Source organism: Staurois parvus, unplaced genomic scaffold (genome assembly GCF_062004578.1).
Source record: "Staurois parvus isolate SC_StPar_1 unplaced genomic scaffold, SC_StPar_1.0 ptg000662l, whole genome shotgun sequence".
NCBI lineage: Eukaryota > Metazoa > Chordata > Amphibia > Anura > Ranidae > Staurois > Staurois parvus.
Window position 1 is genome coordinate 911488 of NW_028318458.1, and position 27081 is coordinate 938568.

Here is a 27081-nt window from a genome sequence, read left to right on the forward strand (position 1 = left end):
CATGCAGTGAGGAAAAGCGGCGAAAGGGGGAAGTTAAAGTACCCGTGCTATTCAAAGGCAAAGAAAGCGTTTTGAAATCAGGGAGGACAACAAGGTGGGGACTTTTCCCATTTTTCCCACCTTTGTAAAAGCCCTTTTGGATCCTCTGTTCTGTTTTCTTTCTGTGTGATGAAAGGGAGTGAAGCCCGTGACATGGTGGATGTGTGGAAAATGCATGTGTTTTTTTCCAGGGTGAGTAGACAGTGTATGTTGCAAGCTCTGTTAGATGCAGAGTTGGCGATTTCGGCTCCTGAGGAAAATGGTGGAGGGCAAAGGAGCTTTGAAAGCTTGAGCTGCTGATGACTTTTCCCTGGATATGGCTTCTTGCAAAGCTTGAAAGATGCAGAGTAGCGGCTTTCAGCCATTAAGGACTCCAAGTGGCAGAAAAAGCCTAGAGAAGAGTGCCCCGTGTGAGGATTGAACTCACGACCTTCAGATTATGAGACTGATGCGCTACCTGCTGCGCTAACGAGGCTGCGTGCTGGAAGATGGGCACTTGTCCCCCCTGCCCACCACGCTTGGAAGACCATGGCGGTGCTAGTTTTCTTCTCGCTTTGGTTTTCTCTATTTCTCCCACATCAACCTTGGCAGTTTTCCCATATGGTCTAGCGGTTAGGATTCCTGGTTTTCACTCAGGCGGCCCGGGTTCGACTCCCGGTATGGGAAATGCAAGATATTTTAGTGACACGCTTGCTCCTGCTACTTAAACCTGCCAAACTCTTTTCCCCTTCCAACCTCAAATCATTCCCTTGTTGGCAAAGTACCAAGCAATGCAACATACATGCTCTGCTTCAACAACCCCTAGTGCTTTACTTCCAACTGCTTTACAAATCTGCCCGCATAGTCCAGCGGGTCTTGCTGCTTTGCCTCCCTCTCTCTACGCTCATTTTGAGGACAATTTATCAAAGAGTCGAAAGACATGCGAAGACTAAAAACTTGCAAACACTCACAGTCATCACTGACCGGTCATAAAAACCCAATGAAATCAACGAAGAAAACCCCAGGCGACATTAAGAATATTCCGTACCCACCTTGCCTTCATGGAAGGAAAACAAAACAAAACAAAGGCCTACACTATGGCAGGACTGGTGGACCCAGTTTTGTGCCGCAGATAAAACAGAAACAAATCATTGCACATTCCTACAAAGAAACAACATCCACAGTGGTTATCATACGCTGAGAGCAAACCATGAACTAAAGGCAAAGCCAAAGAGCCTCGGCTTTTCATGTGCCAAGAGAAAAGGGTGAAACTGAGAAGGACCAGAAAGATCTTTCACTCTTTTTTTGAAAAAAAAAAAACCAAAAACTCTTTACATTCCTCTCTGTCTCTTCAATTTCATTCCCTGTCTTGTCCAAGTGCTGAGCAATGGGGCACATGTGCTTGCTTTCAACAATCCTTATTGGGCTTGATATGAAATTGCTTTTGGAAATCTGGCCTTTCATTTCAAAGAGGTTGCTGCTTTTCTTCCGCTTTTCGCCACTCCTTCTATAAGATGCTGAGAGACACTATTAAAAAGCCTTTGAAACATAGCAAAGTGAAGCAAAAACACTCAATGCCCATTTCAGAAGCGGTCCTTCTCCAGTTTCCCACAGTTGCTAAAAAGGGCCTAATCCACGTCAAGGCTGGGAGTCCAACGTTTGCGGGTAAAGATAGGAGGGAATGCTATTTCTTTTGGGCTTCTTTCCAAGGAAGCCAAATCCATGCACAAATCATTTCCCACCGGTAATCATGCAGTGAGGAAAAGCGGCGAAAGGGGGAAGTTAAAGTACCCGTGCTATTCAAAGGCAAAGAAAGCGTTTTGAAATCAGGGAGGACAACAAGGTGGGGACTTTTCCCATTTTTCCCACCTTTGTAAAAGCCCTTTTGGATCCTCTGTTCTGTTTTCTTTCTGTGTGATGAAAGGGAGTGAAGCCCGTGACATGGTGGATGTGTGGAAAATGCATGTGTTTTTTTCCAGGGTGAGTAGACAGTGTATGTTGCAAGCTCTGTTAGATGCAGAGTTGGCGATTTCGGCTCCTGAGGAAAATGGTGGAGGGCAAAGGAGCTTTGAAAGCTTGAGCTGCTGATGACTTTTCCCTGGATATGGCTTCTTGCAAAGCTTGAAAGATGCAGAGTAGCGGCTTTCAGCCATTAAGGACTCCAAGTGGCAGAAAAAGCCTAGAGAAGAGTGCCTCGTGTGAGGATCGAACTCACGACCTTCAGATTATGAGACTGATGCGCTACCTACTGCGCTAACGAGGCTGCGTGCTGGAAGATGGGCACTTGTCCCCCCTGCCCACCACGCTTGGAAGACCATGGCGGTGCTAGTTTTCTTCTCGCTTTGGTTTTCTCTATTTCTCCCACAGCAGCCTTGGCAGTTTTCCCATATGGTCTAGCGCTTAGGATTCCTGGTTTTCACCCAGGCGGCCCGGGTTCGACTCCCGGTATGGGAAATGCAAGACATTTTAGTGACACGCTTGCTCCTGCTGCTTAAACCTGCCAAACTCTTTTCCCCTTGCAACCTCAAATCATTCCCTTGTTGGCAAAGTACCAAGCAACGCAACATACATGCTCTGCTTCAACAACCCCTAGTGCTTTACTTCCAACTGCTTTACAAATCTGCCCGCATAGTCCAGCGGGTCTTGCTGCTTTGCCTCCCTCTCTCTACGCTCATTTTGAGGACAATTTATCAAAGAGTCGAAAGACATGCGAACACTAAAAACTTGCAAACACTCACAGTCATCACTGACCGGTCATAAAAACCCAATGAAATCAACGAAGAAAACCCCAGGCGACATTAAGAATATTCCGTCCCCACCTTGCCTTCATGGAAGGAAAACAAAACAAAACAAAGGCCTACACTATGGCAGGACTGGTGGACCCAGTTTTGGTGCCGCAGATAAAACAGAAACAAATCATTGCACATTCTTACAAAGAAACAACATCCACAGTGGTTATCATACGCTGAGAGCAAACCATGAACTAAAGGCAAAGCCAAAGAGCCTCGGCTTTTCATGTGCCAAGAGAAAAGGGTGAAACTGAGAAGGACCAGAAAGATCTTTCACTCTTTTTTTGAAAAAAAAAAACCAAAAACTCTTTACATTCCTCTCTGTCTCTTCAATTTCATTCCCTGTCTTGTCCAAGTGCTGAGCAATGGGGCACATGTGCTTGCTTTCAACAAGCCTTATTGGGCTTGATATGAAATTGCTTTTGGAAATCTGGCCTTTCATTTCAAAGAGGTTGCTGCTTTTCTTCCGCTTTTCGCCACTCCTTCTATAAGATGCTGAGAGACACTATTAAAAAGCCTTTGAAACATAGCAAAGTGAAGCAAAAACACTCAATGCCCATTTCAGAAGCGGTCCTTCTCCAGTTTCCCACAGTTGCTAAAAAGGGCCTAATCCACGTCAAGGCTGGGAGTCCAACGTTTGCGGGTAAAGATAGGAGGGAATGCTATTTCTTTTGGGCTTCTTTCCAAGGAAGCCAAATCCATGCACAAATCATTTCCCACCGGTAATCATGCAGTGAGGAAAAGCGGCGAAAGGGGGAAGTTAAAGTGCCCGTGCTGTTCAAAGGCAAAGAAAGCGTTTTGAAATCAGGGAGGACAACAAGGTGGGGACTTTTCCCATTTTTCCCACCTTTGTAAAAGCCCTTTTGGATCCTCTGTTCTGTTTTCTTTCTGTGTGATGAAAGGGAGTGAAGCCCGTGACATGGTGGATGTGTGGAAAATGCATGTGTTTTTTTCCAGGGTGAGTAGACAGTGTATGTTGCAAGCTCTGTTAGATGCAGAGTTGGCGATTTCGGCTCCTGAGGAAAATGGTGGAGGGCAAAGGAGCTTTGAAAGCTTGAGCTGCTGATGACTTTTCCCTGGATATGGCTTCTTGCAAAGCTTGAAAGATGCAGAGTAGCGGCTTTCAGCCATTAAGGACTCCAAGTGGCAGAAAAAGCCTAGAGAAGAGTGCCCCGTGTGAGGATCAAAGTCACGACCTTCAGATTATGAGACTGACGCGCTACCTACTGCGCTAACGAGGCTGCGTGCTGGAAGATGGGCACTTGTCCCCCCTGCCCACCACGCTTGGAAGACCATGGCGGTGCTAGTTTTCTTCTCGCTTTGGTTTTCTCTATTTCTCCCACAGCAGCCTTGGCAGTTTTCCCATATGGTCTAGCGGTTAGGATTCCTGGTTTTCACCCAGGCGGCCCGGGTTCGACTCCCGGTATGGGAAATGTAAGACATTTTAGTGACACGCTTGCTCCTGCTGCTTAAACCTGCCAAACTCTTTTCCCCTTGCGACCTCAAATCATTCCCTTGTTGGCAAAGTACCAAGCAACGCAACATACATGCTCTGCTTCAACAACCCCTAGTGCTTTACTTCCAACTGCTTTACAAATCTGCCCGCATAGTCCAGCGGGTCTTGCTGCTTTGCCTCCCTCTCTCTACGCTCATTTTGAGGACAATTTATCAAAGAGTCGAAACACATGCGAAGACTAAAAACTTGCAAACACTCACAGTCATCACTGACCGGTCATAAAAACCCAATGAAATCAACGAAGAAAACCCCAGGCGACATTAAGAATATTCCGTCCCCACCTTGCCTTCATGGAAGGAAAACAAAACAAAACAAAGGCCTACACTATGGCAGGACTGGTGGACCCAGTTTTGGTGCCGCAGATAAAACAGAAACAAATCATTGCACATTCTTACAAAGAAACAACATCCACAGTGGTTATCATACGCTGAGAGCAAACCATGAACTAAAGGCAAAGCCAAAGAGCCTCGGCTTTTCATGTGCCAAGAGAAAAGGGTGAAACTGAGAAGGACCAGAAAGATCTTTCACTCTTTTTTTGAAAAAAAAAAACCAAAAACTCTTTACATTCCTCTCTGTCTCTTCAATTTCATTCCCTGTCTTGTCCAAGTGCTGAGCAATGGGGCACATGTGCTTGCTTTCAACAAGCCTTATTGGGCTTGATATGAAATTGCTTTTGGAAATCTGGCCTTTCATTTCAAAGAGGTTGCTGCTTTTCTTCCGCTTTTCGCCACTCCTTCTATAAGATGCTGAGAGACACTATTAAAAAGCCTTTGAAACATAGCAAAGTGAAGCAAAAACACTCAATGCCCATTTCAGAAGCGGTCCTTCTCCAGTTTCCCACAGTTGCTAAAAAGGGCCTAATCCACATCAAGGCTGGGAGTCCAATGTTTGCGGGTAAAGATAGGAGGGAATGCTATTTCTTTTGGGCTTCTTTTCAAGGAAGCCAAATCCATGCACAAATCATTTCCCACCGGTAATCATGCAGTGAGGAAAAGCGGCAAAAGGGGGAAGTTAAAGTACCCGTGCTATTCAAAGGCAAAGAAAGCGTTTTGAAATCAGGGAGGACAACAAGGTGGGGACTTTTCCCATTTTTCCATCCTTTGTAAAAGCCCTTTTGGATCCTCTGTTCTGTTTTCTTTCTGTGTGATGAAAGGGAGTGAAGCCCGTGACATGGTGGATGTGTGGAAAATGCATGTGTTTTTTTCCAGGGTGAGTAGACAGTGTATGTTGCAAGCTCTGTTAGATGCAGAGTTGGCGATTTCGGCTCCTGAGGAAAATGGTGGAGGGCAAAGGAGCTTTGAAAGCTTGAGCTGCTGATGACTTTTCCCTGGATATGGCTTCTTGCAAAGCTTGAAAGATGCAGAGTAGCGGCTTTCAGCCATTAAGGACTCCAAGTGGCAGAAAAAGCCTAGAGAAGAGTGCCCCGTGTGAGGATCGAACTCACGACCTTCAGATTATGAGACTGACGCGCTACCTACTGCGCTAACGAGGCTGCGTGCTGGAAGATGGGCACTTGTCCCCCCTACCCACCACGCTTGGAAGACCATGGCGGTGCTAGTTTTCTTCTCGCTTTGGTTTTCTCTATTTCTCCCACAGCAGCCTTGGCAGTTTTCCCATATGGTCTAGCACTTAGGATTCCTGGTTTTCACCCAGGCGGCCCGGGTTCGACTCCCGGTATGGGAAATGCTAGACATTTTAGTGACACGCTTGTTCCTGCTGCTTAAACCTGCCAAACTCTTTTCCCCTTGCAACCTCAAATCATTCCCTTGTTGGCAAAGTACCAAGCAACGCAACATACATGCTCTGCTTCAACAACCCCTAGTGCTTTACTTCCAACTGCTTTACAAATCTGCCCGCATAGTCCAGCGGGTCTTGCTGCTTTGCCTCCCTCTCTCTACGCTCATTTTGAGTACAATTTATCAAAGAGTCGAAAGACATGCGAACACTAAAAACTTGCAAACACTCACAGTCATCACTGACCGGTCATAAAAACCCAATGAAATCAACGAAGAAAACCCCAGGCGACATTAAGAATATTCCGTCCCCACCTTGCCTTCATGGAAGGAAAACAAAACAAAACAAAGGCCTACACTATGGCAGGACTGGTGGACCCAGTTTTGGTGCCGCAGATAAAACAGAAACAAATCATTGCACATTCTTACAAAGAAACAACATCCACAGTGGTTATCATACGCTGAGAGCAAACCATGAACTAAAGGCAAAGCCAAAGAGCCTCGGCTTTTCATGTGCCAAGAGAAAAGGGTGAAACTGAGAAGGCCCAGAAAGATCTTTCACTCTTTTTTTGAAAAAAAAAAACCAAAAACTCTTTACATTCCTCTCTGTCTCTTCAATTTCATTCCCTGTCTTGTCCAAGTGCTGAGCAATGGGGCACATGTGCTTGCTTTCAACAAGCCTTATTGGGCTTGATATGAAATTGCTTTTGGAAATCTGGCCTTTCATTTCAAAGAGGTTGCTGCTTTTCTTCCGCTTTTCGCCACTCCTTCTATAAGATGCTGAGAGGCACTATTAAAGAGCCTTTGAAACATAGCAAAGTGAAGCAAAAACACTCAATGCCCATTTCAGAAGCGGTCCTTCTCCAGTTTCCCACAGTTGCTAAAAAGGGCCTAATCCACGTCAAGGCTGGGAGTCCAACGTTTGCGGGTAAAGATAGGAGGGAATGCTATTTCTTTTGGGCTTCTTTCCAAGGAAGCCAAATCCATGCACAAATCATTTCCCACCGGTAATCATGCAGTGAGGAAAAGCGGCGAAAGGGGGAAGTTAAAGTACCCGTGCTATTCAAAGGCAAAGAAAGCGTTTTGAAATCAGGGAGGACAACAAGGTGGGGACTTTTCCCATTTTTCCCACCTTTGTAAAAGCCCTTTTGGATCCTCTGTTCTGTTTTCTTTCTGTGTGATGAAAGGGAGTGAAGCCCGTGACATGGTGGATGTGTGGAAAATGCATGTGTTTTTTTCCAGGGTGAGTAGACAGTGTATGTTGCAAGCTCTGTTAGATGCAGAGTTGGCGATTTCGGCTCCTGAGGAAAATGGTGGAGGGCAAAGGAGCTTTGAAAGCTTGAGCTGCTGATGACTTTTCCCTGGATATGGCTTCTTGCAAAGCTTGAAAGATGCAGAGTAGCGGCTTTCAGCCATTAAGGACTCCAAGTGGCAGAAAAAGCCTAGAGAAGAGTGCCCCGTGTGAGGATCAAACTCACGACCTTCAGATTATGAGACTGACGTGCTACCTACTGCGCTAACGAGGCTGCGTGCTGGAAGATGGGCACTTGTCCCACCTGCCCACCACGCTTGGAAGACCATGGCGGTGCTAGTTTTCTTCTCGCTTTGGTTTTCTCTATTTCTCCCACAGCAGCCTTGGCAGTTTTCCCATATGGTCTAGCGCTTAGGATTCCTGGTTTTCACCCAGGCGGCCCGGGTTCGACTCCCGGTATGGGAAATGCGAGACATCTTAGTGAAACGCTTGCTCCTGCTACTTAAACCTGCCAAACTCTTTTCCCCTTGCAACCTCAAATCATTCCCTTGTTGGCAAAGTACCAAGCAACGCAACATACATGCTCTGCTTCAACAACCCCTAGTGCTTTACTTCCAACTGCTTTACAAATCTGCCCGCATAGTCCAGCGAGTCTTGCTGCTTTGCCTCCCTCTCTCTACGCTCATTTTGAGGACAATTTATCAAAGAGTCGAAAGACATGCGAACACTAAAAACTTGCAAACACTCACAGTCATCACTGACCGGTCATAAAAACCCAATGAAATCAACGAAGAAAACCCCAGGCGACATTAAGAATATTCCGTCCCCACCTTGCCTTCATGGAAGGAAAACAAAACAAAACAAAGGCCTACACTATGGCAGGACTGGTGGACCCAGTTTTGGTGCCGCAGATAAAACAGAAACAAATCATTGCACATTCTTACAAAGAAACAACATCCACAGTGGTTATCATACGCTGAGAGCAAACCATGAACTAAAGGCAAAGCCAAAGAGCCTCGGCTTTTCATGTGCCAAGAGAAAAGGGTGAAACTGAGAAGGACCAGAAAGATCTTTCACTCTTTTTTTGAAAAAAAAATAAACCAAAAACTCTTTACATTCCTCTCTGTCTCTTCAATTTCATTCCCTGTCTTGTCCAAGTGCTGAGCAATGGGGCACATGTGCTTGCTTTCAACAAGCCTTATTGGGCTTGATATGAAATTGCTTTTGGAAATCTGGCCTTTCATTTCAAAGAGGTTGCTGCTTTTCTTCCGCTTTTCGCCACTCCTTCTATAAGATGCTGAGAGACACTATTAAAAAGCCTTTGAAACATAGCAAAGTGAAGCAAAAACACTCAATGCCCATTTCAGAAGCGGTCCTTCTCCAGTTTCCCACAGTTGCTAAAAAGGGCCTAATCCACGTCAAGGCTGGGAGTCCAACGTTTGCGGGTAAAGATAGGAGGGAATGCTATTTCTTTTGGGCTTTTTTCCAAGGAAGCCAAATCCATGCACAAATCATTTCCCACCGGTAATCATGCAGTGAGGAAAAGCGGCGAAAGGGGGAAGTTAAAGTACCCGTGCTATTCAAAGGCAAAGAAAGCGTTTTGAAATCAGGGAGGACAACAAGGTGGGGACTTTTCCCATTTTTCCCACCTTTGTAAAAGCCCTTTTGGATCCTCTGTTCTGTTTTCTTTCTGTGTGATGAAAGGGAGTGAAGCCCGTGACATGGTGGATGTGTGGAAAATGCATGTGTTTTTTTCCAGGGTGAGTAGACAGTGTATGTTGCAAGCTCTGTTAGATGCAGAGTTGGCGATTTCGGCTCCTGAGGAAAATGGTGGAGGGCAAAGGAGCTTTGAAAGCTTGAGCTGCTGATGACTTTTCCCTGGATATGGCTTCTTGCAAAGCTTGAAAGATGCAGAGTAGCGGCTTTCAGCCATTAAGGACTCCAAGTGGCAGAAAAAGCCTAGAGAAGAGTGCCTCGTGTGAGGATCGAACTCACGACCTTCAGATTATGAGACTGACGTGCTACCTACTGTGCTAACGAGGCAGCGTGCTGGAAGATGGGCACTTGTCCCCCCTGCCCACCACGCTTGGAAGACCATGGCGGTGCTAGTTTTCTTCTCGCTTTGGTTTTCTCTATTTCTCCCACAACAGCCTTGGCAGTTTTCCCATATGGTCTAGCGCTTAGGATTCCTGGTTTTCACCCAGGCGGCCCGGGTTCGACTCCCGGTATGGGAAATGCAAGACATTTTAGTGACACGCTTGCTCCTGCTACTTAAACCTGCCAAACTCTTTTCCCCTTGCAACCTCAAATCATTCCCTTGTTGGCAAAGTACCAAGCAACGCAACATACATGCTCTGCTTCAACAACCCCTAGTGCTTTACTTCCAACTGCTTTACAAATCTGCCCACATAGTCCAGCGGGTCTTGCTGCTTTGCCTCCCTCTCTCTACGCTCATTTTGAGGACAATTTATCAAAGAGTCGAAAGACATGCGAACACTAAAAACTTGCAAACACTCACAGTCATCACTGACCGGTCATAAAAACCCAATGAAATCAACGAAGAAAACCCCAGGCGACATTAAGAATATTCCGTCCCCACCTTGCCTTCATGGAAGGAAAACAAAACAAAACAAAGGCCTACACTATGGCAGGACTGGTGGACCCAGTTTTGGTGCCGCAGATAAAACAGAAACAAATCATTGCACATTCTTACAAAGAAACAACATCCACAGTGGTTATCATACGCTGAGAGCAAACCATGAACTAAAGGCAAAGCCAAAGAGCCTCGGCTTTTCATGTGCCAAGAGAAAAGGGTGAAACTGAGAAGGACCAGAAAGATCTTTCACTCTTTTTTTGAAAAAAAAAAACCAAAAACTCTTTACATTCCTCTCTGTCTCTTCAATTTCATTCCCTGTCTTGTCCAAGTGCTGAGCAATGGGGCACATGTGCTTGCTTTCAACAATCCTTATTGGGCTTGATATGAAATTGCTTTTGGAAATCTGGCCTTTCATTTCAAAGAGGTTGCTGCTTTTCTTCCGCTTTTCGCCACTCCTTCTATAAGATGCTGAGAGACACTATTAAAAAGCCTTTGAAACATAGCAAAGTGAAGCAAAAACACTCAATGCCCATTTCAGAAGCGGTCCTTCTCCAGTTTCCCACAGTTGCTAAAAAGGGCCTAATCCACGTCAAGGCTGGGAGTCCAACGTTTGCGGGTAAAGATAGGAGGGAATGCTATTTCTTTTGGGCTTCTTTCCAAGGAAACCAAATCCATGCACAAATCATTTCCCACCGGTAATCATGCAGTGAGGAAAAGCGGCGAAAGGGGGAAGTTAAAGTACCCGTGCTATTCAAAGGCAAAGAAAGCGTTTTGAAATCAGGGAGGACAACAAGGTGGGGACTTTTCCCATTTTTCCCACCTTTGTAAAAGCCCTTTTGGATCCTCTGTTCTGTTTTCTTTCTGTGTGATGAAAGGGAGTGAAGCCCGTGACATGGTGGATGTGTGGAAAATGCATGTGTTTTTTTCCAGGGTGAGTAGACAGTGTATGTTGCAAGCTCTGTTAGATGCAGAGTTGGCGATTTCGGCTCCTGAGGAAAATGGTGGAGGGCAAAGGAGCTTTGAAAGCTTGAGCTGCTGATGACTTTTCCCTGGATATGGCTTCTTGCAAAGCTTGAAAGATGCAGAGTAGCGGCTTTCAGCCATTAAGGACTCCAAGTGGCAGAAAAAGCCTAGAGAAGAGTGCCTCGTGTGAGGATCGAACTCACAACCTTCAGATTATGAGACTGACGCGCTACCTACTGTGCTAACGAGGCAGCGTGCTGGAAGATGGGCACTTGTCCCCCCTGCCCACCACGCTTGGAAGACCATGGCGGTGCTAGTTTTCTTCTCGCTTTGGTTTTCTCTATTTCTCCCACAACAGCCTTGGCAGTTTTCCCATATGGTCTAGCGCTTAGGATTCCTGGTTTTCACCCAGGCGGCCCGGGTTCGACTCCCGGTATGGGAAATGCAAGACATTTTAGTGACACGCTTGCTCCTGCTACTTAAACCTGCCAAACTCTTTTCCCCTTGCAACCTCAAATCATTCCCTTGTTGGCAAAGTACCAAGCAACGCAACATACATGCTCTGCTTCAACAACCCCTAGTGCTTTACTTCCAACTGCTTTACAAATCTGCCCACATAGTCCAGCGGGTCTTGCTGCTTTGCCTCCCTCTCTCTACGCTCATTTTGAGGACAATTTATCAAAGAGTCGAAAGACATGCGAACACTAAAAACTTGCAAACACTCACAGTCATCACTGACCGGTCATAAAAACCCAATGAAATCAACGAAGAAAACCCCAGGCGACATTAAGAATATTCCGTCCCCACCTTGCCTTCATGGAAGGAAAACAAAACAAAACAAAGGCCTACACTATGGCAGGACTGGTGGACCCAGTTTTGGTGCCGCAGATAAAACAGAAACAAATCATTGCACATTCTTACAAAGAAACAACATCCACAGTGGTTATCATACGCTGAGAGCAAACCATGAACTAAAGGCAAAGCCAAAGAGCCTCGGCTTTTCATGTGCCAAGAGAAAAGGGTGAAACTGAGAAGGACCAGAAAGATCTTTCACTCTTTTTTTGAAAAAAAAATAAACCAAAAACTCTTTACATTCCTCTCTGTCTCTTCAATTTCATTCCCTGTCTTGTCCAAGTGCTGAGCAATGGGGCACATGTGCTTGCTTTCAACAAGCCTTATTGGGCTTGATATGAAATTGCTTTTGGAAATCTGGCCTTTCATTTCAAAGAGGTTGCTGCTTTTCTTCCGCTTTTCGCCACTCCTTCTATAAGATGCTGAGAGACACTATTAAAAAGCCTTTGAAACATAGCAAAGTGAAGCAAAAACACTCAATGCCCATTTCAGAAGCGGTCCTTCTCCAGTTTCCCACAGTTGCTAAAAAGGGCCTAATCCACGTCAAGGCTGGGAGTCCAACGTTTGCGGGTAAAGATAGGAGGGAATGCTATTTCTTTTGGGCTTTTTTCCAAGGAAGCCAAATCCATGCACAAATCATTTCCCACCGGTAATCATGCAGTGAGGAAAAGCGGCGAAAGGGGGAAGTTAAAGTACCCGTGCTATTCAAAGGCAAAGAAAGCGTTTTGAAATCAGGGAGGACAACAAGGTGGGGACTTTTCCCATTTTTCCCACCTTTGTAAAAGCCCTTTTGGATCCTCTGTTCTGTTTTCTTTCTGTGTGATGAAAGGGAGTGAAGCCCGTGACATGGTGGATGTGTGGAAAATGCATGTGTTTTTTTCCAGGGTGAGTAGACAGTGTATGTTGCAAGCTCTGTTAGATGCAGAGTTGGCGATTTCGGCTCCTGAGGAAAATGGTGGAGGGCAAAGGAGCTTTGAAAGCTTGAGCTGCTGATGACTTTTCCCTGGATATGGCTTCTTGCAAAGCTTGAAAGATGCAGAGTAGCGGCTTTCAGCCATTAAGGACTCCAAGTGGCAGAAAAAGCCTAGAGAAGAGTGCCTCGTGTGAGGATCGAACTCACGACCTTCAGATTATGAGACTGACGCGCTACCTACTGTGCTAACGAGGCAGCGTGCTGGAAGATGGGCACTTGTCCCCCCTGCCCACCACGCTTGGAAGACCATGGCGGTGCTAGTTTTCTTCTCGCTTTGGTTTTCTCTATTTCTCCCACAACAGCCTTGGCAGTTTTCCCATATGGTCTAGCGCTTAGGATTCCTGGTTTTCACCCAGGCGGCCCTGGTTCGACTCCCGGTATGGGAAATGCAAGACATTTTAGTGACACGCTTGCTCCTGCTACTTAAACCTGCCAAACTCTTTTCCCCTTGCAACCTCAAATCATTCCCTTGTTGGCAAAGTACCAAGCAACGCAACATACATGCTCTGCTTCAACAACCCCTAGTGCTTTACTTCCAACTGCTTTACAAATCTGCCCACATAGTCCAGCGGGTCTTGCTGCTTTGCCTCCCTCTCTCTACGCTCATTTTGAGGACAATTTATCAAAGAGTCGAAAGACATGCGAACACTAAAAACTTGCAAACACTCACAGTCATCACTGACCGGTCATAAAAACCCAATGAAATCAACGAAGAAAACCCCAGGCGACATTAAGAATATTCCGTCCCCACCTTGCCTTCATGGAAGGAAAACAAAACAAAACAAAGGCCTACACTATGGCAGGACTGGTGGACCCAGTTTTGGTGCCACAGATAAAACAGAAACAAATCATTGCACATTCTTACAAAGAAACAACATCCACAGTGGTTATCATACGCTGAGAGCAAACCATGAACTAAAGGCAAAGCCAAAGAGCCTCGGCTTTTCATGTGCCAAGAGAAAAGGGTGAAACTGAGAAGGACCAGAAAGATCTTTCACTCTTTTTTTGAAAAAAAAAAACCAAAAACTCTTTACATTCCTCTCTGTCTCTTCAATTTCATTCCCTGTCTTGTCCAAGTGCTGAGCAATGGGGCACATGTGCTTGCTTTCAACAATCCTTATTGGGCTTGATATGAAATTGCTTTTGGAAATCTGGCCTTTCATTTCAAAGAGGTTGCTGCTTTTCTTCCGCTTTTCGCCACTCCTTCTATAAGATGCTGAGAGACACTATTAAAAAGCCTTTGAAACATAGCAAAGTGAAGCAAAAACACTCAATGCCCATTTCAGAAGCCGTCCTTCTCCAGTTTCCCACAGTTGCTAAAAAGGGCCTAATCCACGTCAAGGCTGGGAGTCCAACGTTTGCGGGTAAAGATAGGAGGGAATGCTATTTCTTTTGGGCTTCTTTCCAAGGAAACCAAATCCATGCACAAATCATTTCCCACCGGTAATCATGCAGTGAGGAAAAGCGGCGAAAGGGGGAAGTTAAAGTACCCGTGCTATTCAAAGGCAAAGAAAGCGTTTTGAAATCAGGGAGGACAACAAGGTGGGGACTTTTCCCATTTTTCCCACCTTTGTAAAAGCCCTTTTGGATCCTCTGTTCTGTTTTCTTTCTGTGTGATGAAAGGGAGTGAAGCCCGTGACATGGTGGATGTGTGGAAAATGCATGTGTTTTTTTCCAGGGTGAGTAGACAGTGTATGTTGCAAGCTCTGTTAGATGCAGAGTTGGCGATTTCGGCTCCTGAGGAAAATGGTGGAGGGCAAAGGAGCTTTGAAAGCTTGAGCTGCTGATGACTTTTCCCTGGATATGGCTTCTTGCAAAGCTTGAAAGATGCAGAGTAGCGGCATTCAGCCATTAGGGACTCCAAGTGGCAGAAAAAGCCTAGAGAAGAGTGCCCCGTGTGAGGATCGAACTCACGACCTTCAGATTATGAGACTGACGCGCTACCTACTGCGCTAACGAGGCTGCGTGCTGGAAGATGGGCACTTGTCCCACCTGCCCACCACGCTTGGAAGACCATGGCGGTGCTAGTTTTCTTCTCGCTTTGGTTTTCTCTATTTCTCCCACAGCAGCCTTGGCAGTTTTCCCATATGGTCTAGCGCTTAGGATTCCTGGTTTTCACCCAGGCGGCCCGGGTTCGACTCCCGGTATGGGAAATACGAGACATTTTAGTGACACGCTTGCTCCTGCTGCTTAAACCTGCCAAACTCTTTTCCCCTTGCAACCTCAAATCATTCCCTTGTTGGCAAAGTACCAAGCAACGCAACATACATGCTCTGCTTCAACAACCCCTAGTGCTTTACTTCCAACTGCTTTACAAATCTGCCCGCATAGTCCAGCGGGTCTTGCTGCTTTGCCTCCCTCTCTCTACGCTCATTTTGAGTACAATTTATCAAAGAGTCGAAAGACATGCGAACACTAAAAACTTGCAAACACTCACAGTCATCACTGACCGGTCATAAAAACCCAATGAAATCAACGAAGAAAACCCCAGGCGACATTAAGAATATTCCGTCCCCACCTTGCCTTCATGGAAGGAAAACAAAACAAAACAAAGGCCTACACTATGGCAGGACTGGTGGACCCAGTTTTGGTGCCGCAGATAAAACAGAAACAAATCATTGCACATTCTTACAAAGAAACAACATCCACAGTGGTTATCATACGCTGAGAGCAAACCATGAACTAAAGGCAAAGCCAAAGAGCCTCGGCTTTTCATGTGCCAAGAGAAAAGGGTGAAACTGAGAAGGCCCAGAAAGATCTTTCACTCTTTTTTTGAAAAAAAAAACCCAAAAACTCTTTACATTCCTCTCTGTCTCTTCAATTTCATTCCCTGTCTTGTCCAAGTGCTGAGCAATGGGGCACATGTGCTTGCTTTCAACAAGCCTTATTGGGCTTGATATGAAATTGCTTTTGGAAATCTGGCCTTTCATTTCAAAGAGGTTGCTGCTTTTCTTCCGCTTTTCGCCACTCCTTCTATAAGATGCTGAGAGGCACTATTAAAGAGCCTTTGAAACATAGCAAAGTGAAGCAAAAACACTCAATGCCCATTTCAGAAGCGGTCCTTCTCCAGTTTCCCACAGTTGCTAAAAAGGGCCTAATCCACGTCAAGGCTGGGAGTCCAACGTTTGCGGGTAAAGATAGGAGGGAATGCTATTTCTTTTGGGCTTCTTTCCAAGGAAGCCAAATCCATGCACAAATCATTTCCCACCGGTAATCATGCAGTGAGGAAAAGCGGCGAAAGGGGGAAGTTAAAGTACCCGTGCTATTCAAAGGCAAAGAAAGCGTTTTGAAATCAGGGAGGACAACAAGGTGGGGACTTTTCCCATTTTTCCCACCTTTGTAAAAGCCCTTTTGGATCCTCTGTTCTGTTTTCTTTCTGTGTGATGAAAGGGAGTGAAGCCCGTGACATGGTGGATGTGTGGAAAATGCATGTGTTTTTTTCCAGGGTGAGTAGACAGTGTATGTTGCAAGCTCTGTTAGATGCAGAGTTGGCGATTTCGGCTCCTGAGGAAAATGGTGGAGGGCAAAGGAGCTTTGAAAGCTTGAGCTGCTGATGACTTTTCCCTGGATATGGCTTCTTGCAAAGCTTGAAAGATGCAGAGTAGCGGCTTTCAGCCATTAAGGACTCCAAGTGGCAGAAAAAGCCTAGAGAAGAGTGCCCCGTGTGAGGATCGAACTCACGACCTTCAGATTATGAGACTGACGCGCTACCTACTGCGCTAACGAGGCTGCGTGCTGGAAGTTGGGCACTTGTCCCACCTGCCCACCACGCTTGGAAGACCATGGCGGTGCTAGTTTTCTTCTCGCTTTGGTTTTCTCTATTTCTCCCACAGCAGCCTTGGCAGTTTTCCCATATGGTCTAGCGCTTAGGATTCCTGGTTTTCACCCAGGCGGCCCGGGTTCGACTCCCGGTATGGTAAATGCAAGACATTTTAGTGACACGCTTGCTCCTGCTACTTAAACCTGCCAAACTCTTTTCCCCTTGCAACCTCAAATCATTCCCTTGTTGGCAAAGTACCAAGCAACGCAACATACATGCTCTGCTTCAACAACCCCTAGTGCTTTACTTCCAACTGCTTTACAAATCTGCCCGCATAGTCCAGCGGGTCTTGCTGCTTTGCCTCCCTCTCTCTACGCTCATTTTGAGGACAATTTATCAAAGAGTCGAAAGACATGCGAACACTAAAAACTTGCAAACACTCACAGTCATCACTGACCGGTCATAAAAACCCAATGAAATCAACGAAGAAAACCCCAGGCGACATTAAGAATATTCCGTCCCCACCTTGCCTTCATGGAAGGAAAACAAAACAAAACAAAGGCCTACACTATGGCAGGACTGGTGGACCCAGTTTTGGTGCCGCAGATAAAACAGAAACAAATCATTGCACATTCTTACAAAGAAACAACATCCACAGTGGTTATCATACGCTGAGAGCAAACCATGAACTAAAGGCAAAGCCAAAGAGCCTCGGCTTTTCATGTGCCAAGAGAAAAGGGTGAAACTGAGAAGGACCAGAAAGATCTTTCACTCTTTTTTTGAAAAAAAAAACCCAAAAACTCTTTACATTCCTCTCTGTCTCTTCAATTTCATTCCCTGTCTTGTCCAAGTGCTGAGCAATGGGGCACATGTGCTTGCTTTCAACAAGCCTTATTGGGCTTGATATGAAATTGCTTTTGGAAATCTGGCCTTTCATTTCAAAGAGGTTGCTGCTTTTCTTCCGCTTTTCGCCACTCCTTCTATAAGATGCTGAGAGACACTATTAAAAAGCCTTTGAAACATAGCAAAGTGAAGCAAAAACACTCAATGCCCATTTCAGAAGCGGTCCTTCTCCAGTTTCCCACAGTTGCTAAAAAGGGCCTAATCCACGTCAAGGCTGGGAGTCCAACGTTTGCGGGTAAAGATAGGAGGGAATGCTATTTCTTTTGGGCTTCTTTCCAAGGAAACCAAATCCATGCACAAATCATTTCCCACCGGTAATCATGCAGTGAGGAAAAGCGGCGAAAGGGGGAAGTTAAAGTACCCGTGCTATTCAAAGGCAAAGAAAGCGTTTTGAAATCAGGGAGGACAACAAGGTGGGGACTTTTCCCATTTTTCCCACCTTTGTAAAAGCCCTTTTGGATCCTCTGTTCTGTTTTCTTTCTGTGTGATGAAAGGGAGTGAAGCCCGTGACATGGTGGATGTGTGGAAAATGCATGTGTTTTTTTCCAGGGTGAGTAGACAGTGTATGTTGCAAGCTCTGTTAGATGCAGAGTTGGCGATTTCGGCTCCTGAGGAAAATGGTGGAGGGCAAAGGAGCTTTGAAAGCTTGAGCTGCTGATGACTTTTCCCTGGATATGGCTTCTTGCAAAGCTTGAAAGATGCAGAGTAGCGGCTTTCAGCCATTAAGGACTCCAAGTGGCAGAAAAAGCCTAGAGAAGAGTGCCCCGTGTGAGGATCGAACTCACGACCTTCAGATTATGAGACTGACGCGCTACCTACTGCGCTAACGAGGCTGTGTGCTGGAAGATGGGCACTTGTCCCACCTGCCCACCACGCTTGGAAGACCATGGCGGTGCTAGTTTTCTTCTCGCTTTGGTTTTCTCTATTTCTCCCACAGCAGCCTTGGCAGTTTTCCCATATGGTCTAGCGGTTAGGATTCCTGGTTTTCACCCAGGCGGCCCGTGTTCGACTCCCGGTATGGGAAATGCGAGACATTTTAGTGACACGCTTGCTCCTGCTGCTTAAACCTGCCAAACTCTTTTCCCCTTGCAACCTGAAATCATTCCCTTGTTGGCAAAGTACCAAGCAACGCAACATACATGCTCTGCTTCAACAACCCCTAGTGCTTTACTTCCAACTGCTTTACAAATCTGCCCGCATAGTCCAGCGAGTCTTGCTGGTTTGCCTCCCTCTCTCTACGCTCATTTTGAGGACAATTTATCAAAGAGTCGAAAGACATGCAAAGACTAAAAACTTGCAAACACTCACAGTCATCACTGACCGGTCATAAAAACCCAATGAAATCAATGAAGAAAACCCCAGGCGACATTAAGAATATTCCGTCCCCACCTTGCCTTCATGGAAGGAAAACAAAACAAAACAAAGGCCTACACTATGGCAGGACTGGTGGACCCAGTTTTGGTGCCGCAGATAAAACAGAAACAAATCATTGCACATTCTTACAAAGAAACAACATCCACAGTGGTTATCATACGCTGAGAGCAAACCATGAACTAAAGGCAAAGCCAAAGAGCCTCGGCTTTTCATGTGCCAAGAGAAAAGGGTGAAACTGAGAAGGACCAGAAAGATCTTTCACTCTTTTTTTGAAAAAAAAAAACCAAAAACTCTTTACATTCCTCTCTGTCTCTTCAATTTCATTCCCTGTCTTGTCCAAGTGCTGAGCAATGGGGCACATGTGCTTGCTTTCAACAAGCCTTATTGGGCTTGATATGAAATTGCTTTTGGAAATCTGGCCTTTCATTTCAAAGAGGTTGCTGCTTTTCTTCCGCTTTTCGCCACTCCTTCTATAAGATGCTGAGAGACACTATTAAAAAGCCTTTGAAACATAGCAAAGTGAAGCAAAAACACTCAATGCACATTTCAGAAGCGGTCCTTCTCCAGTTTCCCACAGTTGCTAAAAAGGGCCTAATCCACATCAAGGCTGGGAGTCCAACGTTTGCGGGTAAAGATAGGAGGGAATGCTATTTCTTTTGGGCTTCTTTTCAAGGAAGCCAAATCCATGCACAAATCATTTCCCACCGGTAATCATGCAGTGAGGAAAAGCGGCGAAAGGGGGAAGTTAAAGTACCCGTGCTATTCAAAGGCAAAGAAAGCGTTTTGAAATCAGGGAGGACAACAAGGTGGGGACTTTTCCCATTTTTCCCACCTTTGTAAAAGCCCTTTTGGATCCTCTGTTCTGTTTTCTTTCTGTGTGATGAAAGGGAGTGAAGCCCGTGACATGGTGGATGTGTGGAAAATGCATGTGTTTTTTTCCAGGGTGAGTAGACAGTGTATGTTGCAAGCTCTGTTAGATGCAGAGTTGGCGATTTCGGCTCCTGAGGAAAATGGTGGAGGGCAAAGGAGCTTTGAAAGCTTGAGCTGCTGATGACTTTTCCCTGGATATGGCTTCTTGCAAAGCTTGAAAGATGCAGAGTAGCGGCTTTCAGCCATTAAGGACTCCAAGTGGCAGAAAAAGCCTAGCGAAGAGTGCCCCGTGTGAGGATCGAACTCACGACCTTCAGATTATGAGACTGACGCGCTACCTACTGCGCTAACGAGGCTGCGTGCTGGAAGATGGGCACTTGTCCCACCTGCCCACCACGCTTGGAAGACCATGGCGGTGCTAGTTTTCTTCTCGCTTTGGTTTTCTCTATTTCTCCCACAGCAGCCTTGGCAGTTTTCCCATATGGTCTAGCGCTTAGGATTCCTGGTTTTCACCCAGGCGGCCCGGGTTCGACTCCCAGTATGGGAAATGCTAGACTTTTTAGTGACACGCTTGTTCCTGCTGCTTAAACCTGTCAAACTCTTTTCCCCTTGCAACCTCAAATCATTCCCTTGTTGGCAAAGTACCAAGCAACGCAACATACATGCTCTGCTTCAACAACCCCTAGTGCTTTACTTCCAACTGCTTTACAAATCTGCCCGCATAGTCCAGCGGGTCTTGCTGCTTTGCCTCCCTCTCTCTACGCTCATTTTGAGTACAATTTATCAAAGAGTCGAAAGACATGCGAACACTAAAAACTTGCAAACACTCACAGTCATCACTGACCGGTCATAAAAACCCAATGAAATCAACGAAGAAAACCCCAGGCGACATTAAGAATATTCCGTCCCCACCTTGCCTTCATGGAAGGAAAACAAAACAAAACAAAGGCCTACACTATGGCAGGACTGGTGGACCCAGTTTTGGTGCCGCAGATAAAACAGAAACAAATCATTGCACATTCTTACAAAGAAACAACATCCACAGTGGTTATCATACGCTGAGAGCAAACCATGAACTAAAGGCAAAGCCAAAGAGCCTCGGCTTTTCATGTGCCAAGAGAAAAGGGTGAAACTGAGAAGGCCCAGAAAGATCTTTCACTCTTTTTTTGAAAAAAAAAAACCAAAAACTCTTTACATTCCTCTCTGTCTCTTCAATTTCATTCCCTGTCTTGTCCAAGTGCTGAGCAATGGGGCACATGTGCTTGCTTTCAACAAGCCTTATTGGGCTTGATATGAAATTGCTTTTGGAAATCTGGCCTTTCATTTCAAAGAGGTTGCTGCTTTTCTTCCGCTTTTCGCCACTCCTTCTATAAGATGCTGAGAGGCACTATTAAAGAGCCTTTGAAACATAGCAAAGTGAAGCAAAAACACTCAATGCCCATTTCAGAAGCGGTCCTTCTCCAGTTTCCCACAGTTGCTAAAAAGGGCCTAATCCACGTCAAGGCTGGGAGTCCAACGTTTGCGGGTAAAGATAGGAGGGAATGCTATTTCTTTTGGGCTTCTTTCCAAGGAAGCCAAATCCATGCACAAATCATTTCCCACCGGTAATCATGCAGTGAGGAAAAGCGGCGAAAGGGGGAAGTTAAAGTACCCGTGCTATTCAAAGGCAAAGAAAGCGTTTTGAAATCAGGGAGGACAACAAGGTGGGGACTTTTCCCATTTTTCCCACCTTTGTAAAAGCCCTTTTGGATCCTCTGTTCTGTTTTCTTTCTGTGTGATGAAAGGGAGTGAAGCCCGTGACATGGTGGATGTGTGGAAAATGCATGTGTTTTTTTCCAGGGTGAGTAGACAGTGTATGTTGCAAGCTCTGTTAGATGCAGAGTTGGCGATTTCGGCTCCTGAGGAAAATGGTGGAGGGCAAAGGAGCTTTGAAAGCTTGAGCTGCTGATGACTTTTCCCTGGATATGGCTTCTTGCAAAGCTTGAAAGATGCAGAGTAGCGGCTTTCAGCCATTAAGGACTCCAAGTGGCAGAAAAAGCCTAGAGAAGAGTGCCCCGTGTGAGGATCGAACTCACGACCTTCAGATTATGAGACTGACGCGCTACCTACTGCGCTAACGAGGCTGCGTGCTGGAAGATGGGCACTTGTCCCACCTGCCCACCACGCTTGGAAGACCATGGCGGTGCTAGTTTTCTTCTCGCTTTGGTTTTCTCTATTTCTCCCACAGCAGCCTTGGCAGTTTTCCCATATGGTCTAGCGCTTAGGATTCCTGGTTTTCACCCAGGCGGCCCGGGTTCGACTCCCGGTATGGGAAATGCGAGACATCTTAGTGAAACGCTTGCTCCTGCTGCTTAAACCTGCCAAACTCTTTTCCCCTTGCAACCTCAAATCATTCCCTTGTTGGCAAAGTACCAAGCAACGCAACATACATGCTCTGCTTCAACAACCCCTAGTGCTTTACTTCCAACTGCTTTACAAATCTGCCCGCATAGTCCAGCGAGTCTTGCTGCTTTGCCTCCCTCTCTCTACGCTCATTTTGAGGACAATTTATCAAAGAGTCGAAAGACATGCGAACACTAAAAACTTGCAAACACTCACAGTCATCACTGACCGGTCATAAAAACCCAATGAAATCAACGAAGAAAACCCCAGGCGACATTAAGAATATTTCGTCCCCACCTTGCCTTCATGGAAGGAAAACAAAACAAAACAAAGGCCTACACTATGGCAGGACTGGTGGACCCAGTTTTGGTGCCGCAGATAAAACAGAAACAAATCATTGCACATTCTTACAAAGAAACAACATCCACAGTGGTTATCATACGCTGAGAGCAAACCATGAACTAAAGGCAAAGCCAAAGAGCCTCGGCTTTTCATGTGCCAAGAGAAAAGGGTGAAACTGAGAAGGACCAGAAAGATCTTTCACTCTTTTTTTGAAAAAAAAATAAACCAAAAACTCTTTACATTCCTCTCTGTCTCTTCAATTTCATTCCCTGTCTTGTCCAAGTGCTGAGCAATGGGGCACATGTGCTTGCTTTCAACAAGCCTTATTGGGCTTGATATGAAATTGCTTTTGGAAATCTGGCCTTTCATTTCAAAGAGGTTGCTGCTTTTCTTCCGCTTTTCGCCACTCCTTCTATAAGATGCTGAGAGACACTATTAAAAAGCCTTTGAAACATAGCAAAGTGAAGCAAAAACACTCAATGCCCATTTCAGAAGCGGTCCTTCTCCAGTTTCCCACAGTTGCTAAAAAGGGCCTAATCCACGTCAAGGCTGGGAGTCCAACGTTTGCGGGTAAAGATAGGAGGGAATGCTATTTCTTTTGGGCTTTTTTCCAAGGAAGCCAAATCCATGCACAAATCATTTCCCACCGGTAATCATGCAGTGAGGAAAAGCGGCGAAAGGGGGAAGTTAAAGTACCCGTGCTATTCAAAGGCAAAGAAAGCGTTTTGAAATCAGGGAGGACAACAAGGTGGGGACTTTTCCCATTTTTCCCACCTTTGTAAAAGCCCTTTTGGATCCTCTGTTCTGTTTTCTTTCTGTGTGATGAAAGGGAGTGAAGCCCGTGACATGGTGGATGTGTGGAAAATGCATGTGTTTTTTTCCAGGGTGAGTAGACAGTGTATGTTGCAAGCTCTGTTAGATGCAGAGTTGGCGATTTCGGCTCCTGAGGAAAATGGTGGAGGGCAAAGGAGCTTTGAAAGCTTGAGCTGCTGATGACTTTTCCCTGGATATGGCTTCTTGCAAAGCTTGAAAGATGCAGAGTAGCGGCTTTCAGCCATTAAGGACTCCAAGTGGCAGAAAAAGCCTAGAGAAGAGTGCCTCGTGTGAGGATCGAACTCACGACCTTCAGATTATGAGACTGACGCGCTACCTACTGTGCTAACGAGGCAGCGTGCTGGAAGATGGGCACTTGTCCCCCCTGCCCACCACGCTTGGAAGACCATGGCGGTGCTAGTTTTCTTCTCGCTTTGGTTTTCTCTATTTCTCCCACAGCAGCCTTGGCAGTTTTCCCATATGGTCTAGCGCTTAGGATTCCTGGTTTTCACCCAGGCGGCCCGGGTTCGACTCCCGGTATGGTAAATGCAAGACATTTTAGTGACACGCTTGCTCCTGCTACTTAAACCTGCCAAACTCTTTTCCCCTTGCAACCTCAAATCATTCCCTTGTTGGCAAAGTACCAAGCAACGCAACATACATGCTCTGCTTCAACAACCCCTAGTGCTTTACTTCCAACTGCTTTACAAATCTGCCCGCATAGTCCAGCGGGTCTTGCTGCTTTGCCTCCCTCTCTCTACGCTCATTTTGAGGACAATTTATCAAAGAGTCGAAAGACATGCGAAGACTAAAAACTTGCAAACACTCACAGTCATCACTGACCGGTCATAAAAACCCAATGAAATCAACGAAGAAAACCCCAGGCGACATTAAGAATATTCCGTCCCCACCTTGCCTTCATGGAAGGAAAACAAAACAAAACAAAGGCCTACACTATGGCAGGACTGGTGGACCCAGTTTTGGTGCCGCAGATAAAACAGAAACAAATCATTGCACATTCTTACAAAGAAACAACATCCACAGTGGTTATCATACGCTGAGAGCAAACCATGAACTAAAGGCAAAGCCAAAGAGCCTCGGCTTTTCATGTGCCAAGAGAAAAGGGTGAAACTGAGAAGGACCAGAAAGATCTTTCACTCTTTTTTTGAAAAAAAAAAACCAAAAACTCTTTACATTCCTCTCTGTCTCTTCAATTTCATTCCCTGTCTTGTCCAAGTGCTGAGCAATGGGGCACATGTGCTTGCTTTCAACAAGCCTTATTGGGCTTGATATGAAATTGCTTTTGGAAATCTGGCCTTTCATTTCAAAGAGGTTGCTGCTTTTCTTCCGCTTTTCGCCACTCCTTCTATAAGATGCTGAGAGACACTATTAAAAAGCCTTTGAAACATAGCAAAGTGAAGCAAAAACACTCAATGCCCATTTCAGAAGCGGTTATTCTCCAGTTTCCCACAGTTGCTAAAAAGGGCCTAATCCACGTCAAGGCTGGGAGTCCAACGTTTGCGGGTAAAGATAGGAGGGAATGCTATTTCTTTTGGGCTTCTTTCCAAGGAAGCCAAATCCATGCACAAATCATTTCCCACCGGTAATCATGCAGTGAGGAAAAGCGGCGAAAGGGGGAAGTTAAAGTACCCGTGCTATTCAAAGGCAAAAAAAGCGTTTTGAAATCAGGGAGGACAACAAGGTGGGGACTTTTCCCATTTTTCCCACCTTTGTAAAAGCCCTTTTGGATCCTCTGTTCTGTTTTCTTTCTGTGTGATGAAAGGGAGTGAAGCCCGTGACATGGTGGATGTGTGGAAAATGCATGTGTTTTTTTCCAGGGTGAGTAGACAGTGTATGTTGCAAGCTCTGTTAGATGCAGAGTTGGCGATTTCGGCTCCTGAGGAAAATGGTGGAGGGCAAAGGAGCTTTGAAAGCTTGAGCTGCTGATGACTTTTCCCTGGATATGGCTTCTTGCAAAGCTTGAAAGATGCAGAGTAGCGGCTTTCAGCCATTAAGGACTCCAAGTGGCAGAAAAAGCCTAGAGAAGAGTGCCCCGTGTGAGGATCGAACTCACGACCTTCAGATTATGAGACTGACGCGCTACCTACTGCGCTAACGAGGCTGCGTGCTGGAAGATGGGCACTTGTCCCCCCTGCCCACCACGCTTGGAAGACCATGGCGGTGCTAGTTTTCTTCTCGCTTTGGTTTTCTCTATTTCTCCCACAGCAGCCTTGGCAGTTTTCCCATATGGTCTAGCGGTTAGGATTCCTGGTTTTCACCCAGGCGGCCCGGGTTCGACTCCCGGTATGGGAAATGCAAGATATTTTAGTGACACGCTTGCTCCTGCTGCTTAAACCTGCCAAACTCTTTTCCCCTTGCAACCTGAAATCATTCCCTTGTTGGCAAAGTACCAAGCAACGCAACATACATGCTCTGCTTCAACAACCCCTAGTGCTTTACTTCCAACTGCTTTACAAATCTGCCCGCATAGTCCAGCGGGTCTTGCTGCTTTGCCTCCCTCTCTCTACGCTCATTTTGAGGACAATTTATCAAAGAGTCGAAAGACATGCGAAGACTAAAAACTTGCAAACACTCACAGTCATCACTGACCGGTCATAAAAACCCAATGAAATCAACGAAGAAAACCCCAGGCGACATTAAGAATATTCCGTCCCCACCTTGCCTTCATGGAAGGAAAACAAAACAAAACAAAGGCCTACACTATGGCAGGACTGGTGGACCCAGTTTTGGTGCCGCAGATAAAACAGAAACAAATCATTGCACATTCTTACAAAGAAACAACATCCACAGTGGTTATCATACGCTGAGAGCAAACCATGAACTAAAGGCAAAGCCAAAGAGCCTCGGCTTTTCATGTGCCAAGAGAAAAGGGTGAAACTGAGAAGGACCAGAAAGATCTTTCACTCTTTTTTTGAAAAAAAAAAACAAAAACTCTTTACATTCCTCTCTGTCTCTTCAATTTCATTCCCTGTCTTGTCCAAGTGCTGAGCAATGGAGCACATGTGCTTGCTTTCAACAATCCTTATTGGGCTTGATATGAAATTGCTTTTGGAAATCTGGCCTTTCATTTCAAAGAGGTTGCTGCTTTTCTTCCGCTTTTCGCCACTCCTTCTATAAGATGCTGAGAGACACTATTAAAAAGCCTTTGAAACATAGCAAAGTGAAGCAAAAACACTCAATGCCCATTTCAGAAGCGGTCCTTCTCCAGTTTCCCACAGTTGCTAAAAAGGGCCTAATCCACGTCAAGGCTGGGAGTCCAACGTTTGCGGGTAAAGATAGGAGGGAATGCTATTTCTTTTGGGCTTCTTTCCAAGGAAGCCAAATCCATGCACAAATCATTTCCCACCGGTAATCATGCAGTGAGGAAAAGCGGCGAAAGGGGAAAGTTAAAGTGCCCGTGCTGTTCAAAGGCAAAGAAAGCGTTTTGAAATCAGGGAGGACAACAAGGTGGGGACTTTTCTCATTTTTCCCACCTTTGTAAAAGCCCTTTTAAATCCTCTGTTCTGTTTTCTTTCTGTGTGATGAAAGGGAGTGAAGCCCGTGACATGGTGGATATGTGGAAAATGCATGTGTTTTTTTCCAGGGTGAGTAGACAGTGTATGTTGCAAGCTCTGTTAGATGCAGAGTTGGCGATTTCGGCTCCTGAGGAAAATGGTGGAGGGCATAGGAGCTTTGAAAGCTTGAGCTGCTGATGACTTTTCCCTGGATATGGCTTCTTGCAAAGCTTGAAAGATGCAGAGTAGCGGCTTTCAGCCATTAAGGACTCCAAGTGGCAGAAAAAGCCTAGAGAAGAGTGCCCCGTGTGAGGATCGAACTCACGACCTTCAGATTATGAGACTGACGCGCTACCTACTGCGCTAACGAGGCTGCGTGCTGGAAGATGGGCACTTGTCCCCCCTGCCCACCACGCTTGGAAGACCATGG

At 45.8% G+C, this 27081-nt stretch overlaps 26 non-coding genes across 26 annotated transcripts; 10 read left to right on the forward strand and 16 right to left on the reverse strand.

The window, feature by feature from the left end:
• Positions 1–441: 441 nt before the first annotated feature.
• On the reverse strand, positions 442–514 carry TRNAM-CAU (transfer RNA methionine (anticodon CAU)). Its single transcript has one exon. It is a non-coding gene; the product is annotated as a tRNA-Met (tRNA).
• Positions 515–633: 119 nt separating this feature from the next.
• TRNAE-UUC (transfer RNA glutamic acid (anticodon UUC)) lies at positions 634–705 on the forward strand. Its single transcript has one exon. It is a non-coding gene; the product is annotated as a tRNA-Glu (tRNA).
• Positions 706–2208: 1503 nt separating this feature from the next.
• Positions 2209–2281, reverse strand: TRNAM-CAU (transfer RNA methionine (anticodon CAU)). The gene has a single exon. It is a non-coding gene; the product is annotated as a tRNA-Met (tRNA).
• Positions 2282–2400: 119 nt separating this feature from the next.
• Positions 2401–2472, forward strand: TRNAE-UUC (transfer RNA glutamic acid (anticodon UUC)). The gene has a single exon. It is a non-coding gene; the product is annotated as a tRNA-Glu (tRNA).
• Positions 2473–3975: 1503 nt separating this feature from the next.
• On the reverse strand, positions 3976–4048 carry TRNAM-CAU (transfer RNA methionine (anticodon CAU)). Its single transcript has one exon. It is a non-coding gene; the product is annotated as a tRNA-Met (tRNA).
• A 119-nt stretch (positions 4049–4167) lies between these two features.
• TRNAE-UUC (transfer RNA glutamic acid (anticodon UUC)) lies at positions 4168–4239 on the forward strand. Its single transcript has one exon. It is a non-coding gene; the product is annotated as a tRNA-Glu (tRNA).
• Positions 4240–5742: 1503 nt separating this feature from the next.
• On the reverse strand, positions 5743–5815 carry TRNAM-CAU (transfer RNA methionine (anticodon CAU)). The gene has a single exon. It is a non-coding gene; the product is annotated as a tRNA-Met (tRNA).
• A 1694-nt stretch (positions 5816–7509) lies between these two features.
• On the reverse strand, positions 7510–7582 carry TRNAM-CAU (transfer RNA methionine (anticodon CAU)). The gene has a single exon. It is a non-coding gene; the product is annotated as a tRNA-Met (tRNA).
• A 119-nt stretch (positions 7583–7701) lies between these two features.
• TRNAE-UUC (transfer RNA glutamic acid (anticodon UUC)) lies at positions 7702–7773 on the forward strand. The gene has a single exon. It is a non-coding gene; the product is annotated as a tRNA-Glu (tRNA).
• Positions 7774–9278: 1505 nt separating this feature from the next.
• On the reverse strand, positions 9279–9351 carry TRNAM-CAU (transfer RNA methionine (anticodon CAU)). The gene has a single exon. It is a non-coding gene; the product is annotated as a tRNA-Met (tRNA).
• A 119-nt stretch (positions 9352–9470) lies between these two features.
• Positions 9471–9542, forward strand: TRNAE-UUC (transfer RNA glutamic acid (anticodon UUC)). The gene has a single exon. It is a non-coding gene; the product is annotated as a tRNA-Glu (tRNA).
• Positions 9543–11045: 1503 nt separating this feature from the next.
• On the reverse strand, positions 11046–11118 carry TRNAM-CAU (transfer RNA methionine (anticodon CAU)). The gene has a single exon. It is a non-coding gene; the product is annotated as a tRNA-Met (tRNA).
• A 119-nt stretch (positions 11119–11237) lies between these two features.
• TRNAE-UUC (transfer RNA glutamic acid (anticodon UUC)) lies at positions 11238–11309 on the forward strand. Its single transcript has one exon. It is a non-coding gene; the product is annotated as a tRNA-Glu (tRNA).
• A 1505-nt stretch (positions 11310–12814) lies between these two features.
• Positions 12815–12887, reverse strand: TRNAM-CAU (transfer RNA methionine (anticodon CAU)). Its single transcript has one exon. It is a non-coding gene; the product is annotated as a tRNA-Met (tRNA).
• A 1694-nt stretch (positions 12888–14581) lies between these two features.
• Positions 14582–14654, reverse strand: TRNAM-CAU (transfer RNA methionine (anticodon CAU)). Its single transcript has one exon. It is a non-coding gene; the product is annotated as a tRNA-Met (tRNA).
• Positions 14655–14773: 119 nt separating this feature from the next.
• TRNAE-UUC (transfer RNA glutamic acid (anticodon UUC)) lies at positions 14774–14845 on the forward strand. Its single transcript has one exon. It is a non-coding gene; the product is annotated as a tRNA-Glu (tRNA).
• Positions 14846–16348: 1503 nt separating this feature from the next.
• Positions 16349–16421, reverse strand: TRNAM-CAU (transfer RNA methionine (anticodon CAU)). Its single transcript has one exon. It is a non-coding gene; the product is annotated as a tRNA-Met (tRNA).
• A 1694-nt stretch (positions 16422–18115) lies between these two features.
• TRNAM-CAU (transfer RNA methionine (anticodon CAU)) lies at positions 18116–18188 on the reverse strand. The gene has a single exon. It is a non-coding gene; the product is annotated as a tRNA-Met (tRNA).
• A 119-nt stretch (positions 18189–18307) lies between these two features.
• On the forward strand, positions 18308–18379 carry TRNAE-UUC (transfer RNA glutamic acid (anticodon UUC)). The gene has a single exon. It is a non-coding gene; the product is annotated as a tRNA-Glu (tRNA).
• A 1503-nt stretch (positions 18380–19882) lies between these two features.
• On the reverse strand, positions 19883–19955 carry TRNAM-CAU (transfer RNA methionine (anticodon CAU)). The gene has a single exon. It is a non-coding gene; the product is annotated as a tRNA-Met (tRNA).
• Positions 19956–21649: 1694 nt separating this feature from the next.
• TRNAM-CAU (transfer RNA methionine (anticodon CAU)) lies at positions 21650–21722 on the reverse strand. Its single transcript has one exon. It is a non-coding gene; the product is annotated as a tRNA-Met (tRNA).
• Positions 21723–21841: 119 nt separating this feature from the next.
• TRNAE-UUC (transfer RNA glutamic acid (anticodon UUC)) lies at positions 21842–21913 on the forward strand. The gene has a single exon. It is a non-coding gene; the product is annotated as a tRNA-Glu (tRNA).
• Positions 21914–23418: 1505 nt separating this feature from the next.
• On the reverse strand, positions 23419–23491 carry TRNAM-CAU (transfer RNA methionine (anticodon CAU)). Its single transcript has one exon. It is a non-coding gene; the product is annotated as a tRNA-Met (tRNA).
• A 1694-nt stretch (positions 23492–25185) lies between these two features.
• On the reverse strand, positions 25186–25258 carry TRNAM-CAU (transfer RNA methionine (anticodon CAU)). The gene has a single exon. It is a non-coding gene; the product is annotated as a tRNA-Met (tRNA).
• A 119-nt stretch (positions 25259–25377) lies between these two features.
• TRNAE-UUC (transfer RNA glutamic acid (anticodon UUC)) lies at positions 25378–25449 on the forward strand. The gene has a single exon. It is a non-coding gene; the product is annotated as a tRNA-Glu (tRNA).
• Positions 25450–26951: 1502 nt separating this feature from the next.
• On the reverse strand, positions 26952–27024 carry TRNAM-CAU (transfer RNA methionine (anticodon CAU)). Its single transcript has one exon. It is a non-coding gene; the product is annotated as a tRNA-Met (tRNA).
• Positions 27025–27081: the final 57 nt, after the last annotated feature.